The sequence below is a fragment of the Mastomys coucha genome, chromosome X (genome assembly GCF_008632895.1).
Source record: "Mastomys coucha isolate ucsf_1 chromosome X, UCSF_Mcou_1, whole genome shotgun sequence".
NCBI classification, from domain to species: domain Eukaryota; kingdom Metazoa; phylum Chordata; class Mammalia; order Rodentia; family Muridae; genus Mastomys; species Mastomys coucha.
The window spans coordinates 78,588,889-78,595,138 of record NC_045030.1 but is presented as its reverse complement, the minus strand read 5'-3'; the positions used below and the strand labels follow the sequence as shown (position 1 = coordinate 78,595,138).

General features: G+C 38.6%; 1 pseudogene; it reads right to left on the bottom strand.

Moving 5' to 3' along the window:
- Nucleotides 1-317: 317 nt before the first annotated feature.
- LOC116079990 lies at nt 318-5,753 on the bottom strand (annotated as a pseudogene).
- Nucleotides 5,754-6,250: the final 497 nt, after the last annotated feature.

Genomic DNA, 6,250 nt, shown 5'->3' with positions numbered 1-6,250 from the left:
ATTTGAGGATTAGGCACAGGCAATATAATAATGACATTGATGCTTTTAACATGTCATGTATAATATTTTGATGTATTCATTTTTAAAAGCTGAGTTGTCTAATATTTATATAAATATATGCTGTTTGGAAATGATATTTGAATGCTAATGCTATAAATACTCTGTCAATTTAGAGCACATTGAATTAATGGCACAGCCATTTAATATATCATATTGGTTAACTAGTATTTTAAAATAGTGCATTTTTTCTAAGTAGCCTTTCGAGAAAAGTTTGTTGTCTATAATTTAAAGCCATATGCTACTCTCCTAACTTATGATTATTTAAATGGCCTTTCATAAAGAGTTAAATAGTGCCCAAACCACGAGTTGAGTCTCACTTCTTCTACATGTCCACTTTCAATCATCACTTTTCTCAGTCTAAAAAAAATATCAAAACCATCAGTTTTCTGGGGTCTCTGAATGATTACAGCATTCAACAAATCTGATTCTTCCAATATGAACATCTAATTTAGAAATCCAAGGAAAGGAAAAGCTGTTGCCAAGGCAATGGGATAGCTTCTTTGAGATCATTGTTATTTTTGAATGAAGACTTTGATGTGGCTCACCTCATGTGAAATTAATCTTTAGACAGTCCTTTGTCCATTCACTAACCTGATATAGATACCAGTGATGGGCTCTAAATTGCTCAGTGAAACAGCTAAGTACTTTTATTTTCAGCTTTGATACCCCTTGCTTTAGAAATTATTTTAGATATAACACTTCCTCGTTTGTGACTCTGACCTGACAAGGGCATATAATATATTTTTTTAATCTTTAACTTTAGCATCTACATCCTCTTTTTCAACAATTTTCCATACTTCTGAAGGTAATTCCCACTCCCTTTTGATGGAGTTCTGAAACTGCTTTCTTGCACTTTAGATGTTAGAGTAACTTTTAAAATTATTATTGAATCCATATTCCTACAATTTTATATTTATATCTCCCTGTTTCTTCTGTTCAATGGGCAAACATTTGACACTAACCTTCTCTGCTTCCTCAAAAAGCCTTTAAAAATATTCACAGTCCTTCATTGATTATTATTGAGGGGTCAATTGTCTGAAAGTTCTGTTTCATTAACCCATACCTCTTTTATACTTTCAAGAGTTTCTACTTATTTTTCTTCCTGCTACTCAGAGTGTGGCTCTGCAGCCTAGTCTTCAGGCTACTGTAGGCAACAAGGGACACTCCAGTTTCTAGACTAGAGCTCCTCAGTCCAGGAGTGCATGGAGACCCTCTTGGCATCAGCAGACTTGCAGCAGAGTCAAAGGTGATTTTTGAGGCAGACTTTTTTATTGCATGTGGCAGCTTCCTTCCTTCTACACTCTTTGTTCTCTAGAACATTATTATTGCAGTGTTTTATTATTATTATTATTATTATTATTATTATTATTATTATTATTATTATTATTAGAACAGTGTTATTGCAGTATCAGTATACCTTTTGCATCTTAACTGCCCTGTGCTTCAGCCTTGATGCTGTGGTTAATATGACACCTGAGGTTCTTGAACCAATGCAGAAGTCAAAAATTTGCCAGTATTAAGTTCAGGCACATTTGCCCCAGGTTCTATTGTTTTAGTTCTGAGGTTTCTGACCTATATTATAGCTAGGCATGTGGCTTCTCTAGCGTCCCTGTATTCATGGTTCTAGTGCATTGAGGAGGTACTATTCCCATAATGGAGTATTTCAGTTCAGTGTAAATGAGGACCCTCTGTGCCTTTGATCCTTAGGGCAGATACCATGTTTCAGGGTGGAATCACATCTCTGTCTAGAAGCAGTTAAGTTAGTGTGTCACAACCTTGTGACAGGTAACTGTTGGCATTCTTTTAGGCAAATGTACTGAAGTGGAATTTAATTACTCATGCACCCAATAGATCTTTGTGATTTTCTTGACTTGTTTGTGAGCCAGCCTACTGTGTTTCCTGAAGAACAGTGTAGTGGTCTTCTGCCCTCTTTGGTGTCCTGGGAGAACCAAGGTCCTGATTACCAATAATGACCTCTGTTTGTAAGCTCCAGTGCCACTTAGGAATTATGAGCTCTTTACTTCTTAGAAAAAGGTAACATAGGCTCCAGGAGACTCTGAAATTCATATTTGGCATGGATATGAGTTGCTTACTGTCCAAGAGTCTGCATTTGGGCCTGAGAGATATGGGGACTTGCCTGGGCTCCCTTCCTGTCATAAAAGAAAGCCTGTGAGTTCCCAGTACACTAAGCTTTATATAGCATTCGTAGACTTCTGGGCCTCCTCAATTCTATACACAGCTCATTTCTTGCCATCAGATCCTGCCTTTGATATTCTTGCTTCTTCCCAAATGTTTTCCATGCAACTCTATTAATTTCACATCCTGCCTTCCTACTAATTTTTTATTCACTATCCATACTTTATATTTTTTCTACTAAGTCATCTGTAAGAGAACCATATTTCGATCCCAATCTAAGTGAGTCGGAAAATATTTCAATGATAGAATGTACCTATATTATTCTAGATGTACACATTTAATGGGTGTGCAATAGCAAGCATTAGAGCACAGTGTCTCTACTCTGGGTGAATATGCATAGAAGTAGCAGTGATTAGTTTCCAGAATAAATGAGGTAGGAGCAACAATGTATGGAATTGATCCACTTGGGTGTGTCTCCCTCCCTGCAATAGCTGGCCCAGGCCTACCTAGTAAACTAGGATGTACTCCCTTTCTTGGCCATACTTCTCAAATTCACAGAATAATATCCAGAGCCAAGGCCACGAAAGTCCTCCAACCCTCCTCTTCCATGCAAATATGACCAAGTTTCTGTGTGATCACAGTTAATATAATGGATATGGCAGGTATTTGTGGCCTATAGTGGAAGCTGGGGTGAATGGGACCTGTAAATAGGGTATATGGTATGTATTTTCTGTATGTCCACTAGAGAGGAACCAGGGCCTTAGCAAGTCCAGAGGCCATGGGAGAGCATACCATGTATGAAGCAGTTGCTGAAGCACAGTGCTAAGTTCACAGAGAGTAGGATGATTATTGGTCTGTAATTGATGTGTTTTAGGGCTCTGGCCATCAGCAGGATGGCTGGAGGTGAGCACAGGTGGCAAGAAGTGATGGCATCCAAGAGGAAATGGGTTCTATCTTGTTAGTAGGTGTGTTTGTACTTGTGCCCTGCTGACACAGAGGATTGGGTTGGAACCATGTGGATTGTAGCAGGTCAGTCCATTTGAGTCTCCGGACTGGTAGTGTTTAGAACTTAGAGAAGAATATCTTACAGGGAGTTGCAGTCATTAAGTGGAAGGAGGATTCCCTTAGGGTAGTCAAAAACAATCCTCAAGTGAAATGTTAATCTGCTGGAATACAGAAAGGGGTTGTATTTCCTGAATATCTGTGACAGGGGCTCCCCTCCCCCTCCCCCTCTCCCCACTCTGTGTGTGTGTGTGTGTGTGTGTGTGTGTGTGTGTGTGTACTTGAATGCCATCCTGTGGAGTAAACCTAGACATGTTTTGAATCCAGTTCATCACAATTACTTAGGAAAACATGTATCTATTTATGGAAAAGGAATGATGGGGCTGTATTCATGCTGCAGGTTCAGAAGTCTTCTTCCTCTGAATGGCAGAGAAGTTCCCAGGAATGAATAATTGGGCTTCGTGAGTCTCAGTAGTTAAGAAGAGGAAGGCTTCCAAATGGTAGGTAAAAATGTTTCCAAAGCACATATAGCAATTCCCCACGCACATTTGTAAAATAGGAATACACATAAGCTAGTAAGAAACCTATTCATTCACCTATTTACCTGCCTCCTCCACTAATGTTCTCCCTTGCATAATTAGTCCATGAGAGAACATGATAAAGGGACCTTATGTTTTACCTTAGACTAAGGTAAAAATCTCCAAGGGTTAGAGAATAAAAGGACTGTAGTGACAAGGGTCCAAATTATGTAGAGATACAGGTATTCTTCTGGTATCCTTGTAGGATCCAAGAGGACTAATGTGTCTTAATTTATGTAGGTGTTCATCCATCTACTTCAATAGCACCACAGTGCCTTCCTTCCTCTGCTTATCAGTTGAACTTGTCCCTTAGAAACAAGGCATAAAAGAAGAATTATGTGTGGATAAGTTGGAGTTGTGTGTTAAGGATAGGGCAGACATTGTGACAGATCTGTTACATTTTGACTAGAAATCCCAAGGAGATGTTTAGAATAAAATGCCCTTAGCTTGCTTCAGTCATATAGCTGGAAAACTTGATGCAGTGTTTTTTCTTTGTGTATTTCCTTTTCCTAAGATTAGAATCCTGTGCAATTTGTCATTTTAGAAGATGTTGGTTGGATATTCTCCCTGCTGAGCAATGACCTATACTGCAAAAAATGGGCAGCGACTTGCTCTTGAACCCATAGCTAGGGTACCAGATTATAGAGCTGAGGGTCTCTGGACAAGGTGATCAAAGGTTTGGAGAGTTGGCTTTACTCTCCTATAAGACTCTGGGGAAATTTTCTAAGAACTTGGATTCCCCAGAGATGAAAACAACTAGTTAACTGTTTCCCTCTGTCTACCTTAGAGTCACCTTTTGCCAAGTTTAATGATATTTTGAGTATTAGACCCTTGTTGAGGTAGGTATTTTTCTCTTTGTGACAGTTGCTCACCTCATTCTATGCCCTATGATATATAGACTTTTGGTTGTGACAGAGTAAAACAGTGTTAGTTCATGAATTTTAGGTTTGACTCAATGGACATTTTTTTTTTCTGAGACAGGGTTTCTCTGTATAGCCCTGGCTGTCCTGGACCTCACTCTGTAGACCAGGCTGGCCTTGAACTCAGAAATCTTCCTGCTCTGCTTCCCAAGTTCTGGGATTAAAGGTATGCACAACCACTGCCTGGCTTTCAATAGGCAAAATTGTAAGTCTGTCTCCAAGATACAGGGAGAGCAGTTTATTTCTTTTGGGAAGCACAATTCTCAATAATGAAGAAGGAGACCTCTAAAGGCTTAGTCTTTAAATTTAAGGCTTACTGTTGGGCAGTGAGTAGTATTTCCCTTATGAAAATGATAATTTCTTGAGAACCAAGGAAGGACTATTTTCTTCTGTAGATACTTTGATGTTTGGCAATCATGAGTGTGTATGTATGTATGTATGTATGTATATATGTATGTATGTATGTGTGTGTGTTTGTGTATGTGTGTGTTTACATATGTGAATGTAATTGAATATACACATATACATTCACAGGGAAACCTTTCATTCAACAATCTTGACCCTTTCTCTTGACAAGGTGTCCAGCTCCATGAGAGTTCTTCCCCATTGCATATCTCACTTGTATATCTGAATCCACAATTCTGGATATAAGTGATACTTAGTCATTTTATCTCATCTTACTTCCTTTTGTGGTGTGTCTTCCATATCCTCTGGACACCAAGGGGACTCAATTATAGCTTCTTAGAACATTTCTGACTTACCAACGATACTCTCTTTGCAGGATATGTTAGTTACTTTTATATTGTGTGACAAGTAATCATGACCAAAGCATTTATAAAATAAAGTATGTAATTAGTACTTATAGTTCAGATGTTTAGAATCTATGAGCATATTGGTGGGAGCATAGCAGCAGGTAAGCAAACATGATACTGGAGTGATTCCTGAGAGGTCCTATACTAAGAGACAACTACTGGGCATAAAAAGACACAGGGAATGACACTAATCTTTTTAAACTTCAAAGCTCACCTCCAGAGACACACCTCCCCAACAAGTCCATACTTCTTAATCATTGCAGAACAGTTTTACCAAGTAGGAACCAAGTGGTCAAATATATGGGCTATGGGGTCCATTCACATTCAAACCAACACGTTCCACTCTTGAGCCCTATAGGATTGTGATTGTAACCTTATAGTGCAAGATGGGTTAAGTCCAACATTAAAAGATTCCATTGACTTTTAGTTTCAAATTTGTTTAAAATCTCAGTCTCTTCTGTGACTCAAAGCAATGTCTTAAATGTAAAATCAAAAGCAAAAGAACAATTGTGTACTTCTAACAATCAATGGCACAGAATATGAATTACCATTACCAAAGGGAGGAATGTAGCACAGTGAGGAAATACTGGAGTAAGACCAACAGCCAGTGGGAAAACTGCAAATCTGTAGTCCTATCTCAGAATGCTTAAATGGCTCCACAATTACATCTTTTCTACCTAAAAAATACTTCTCTCCCCTGGGCTGGGTTCACTCCTCATTTGAAGATCGACTTAAAAGATAT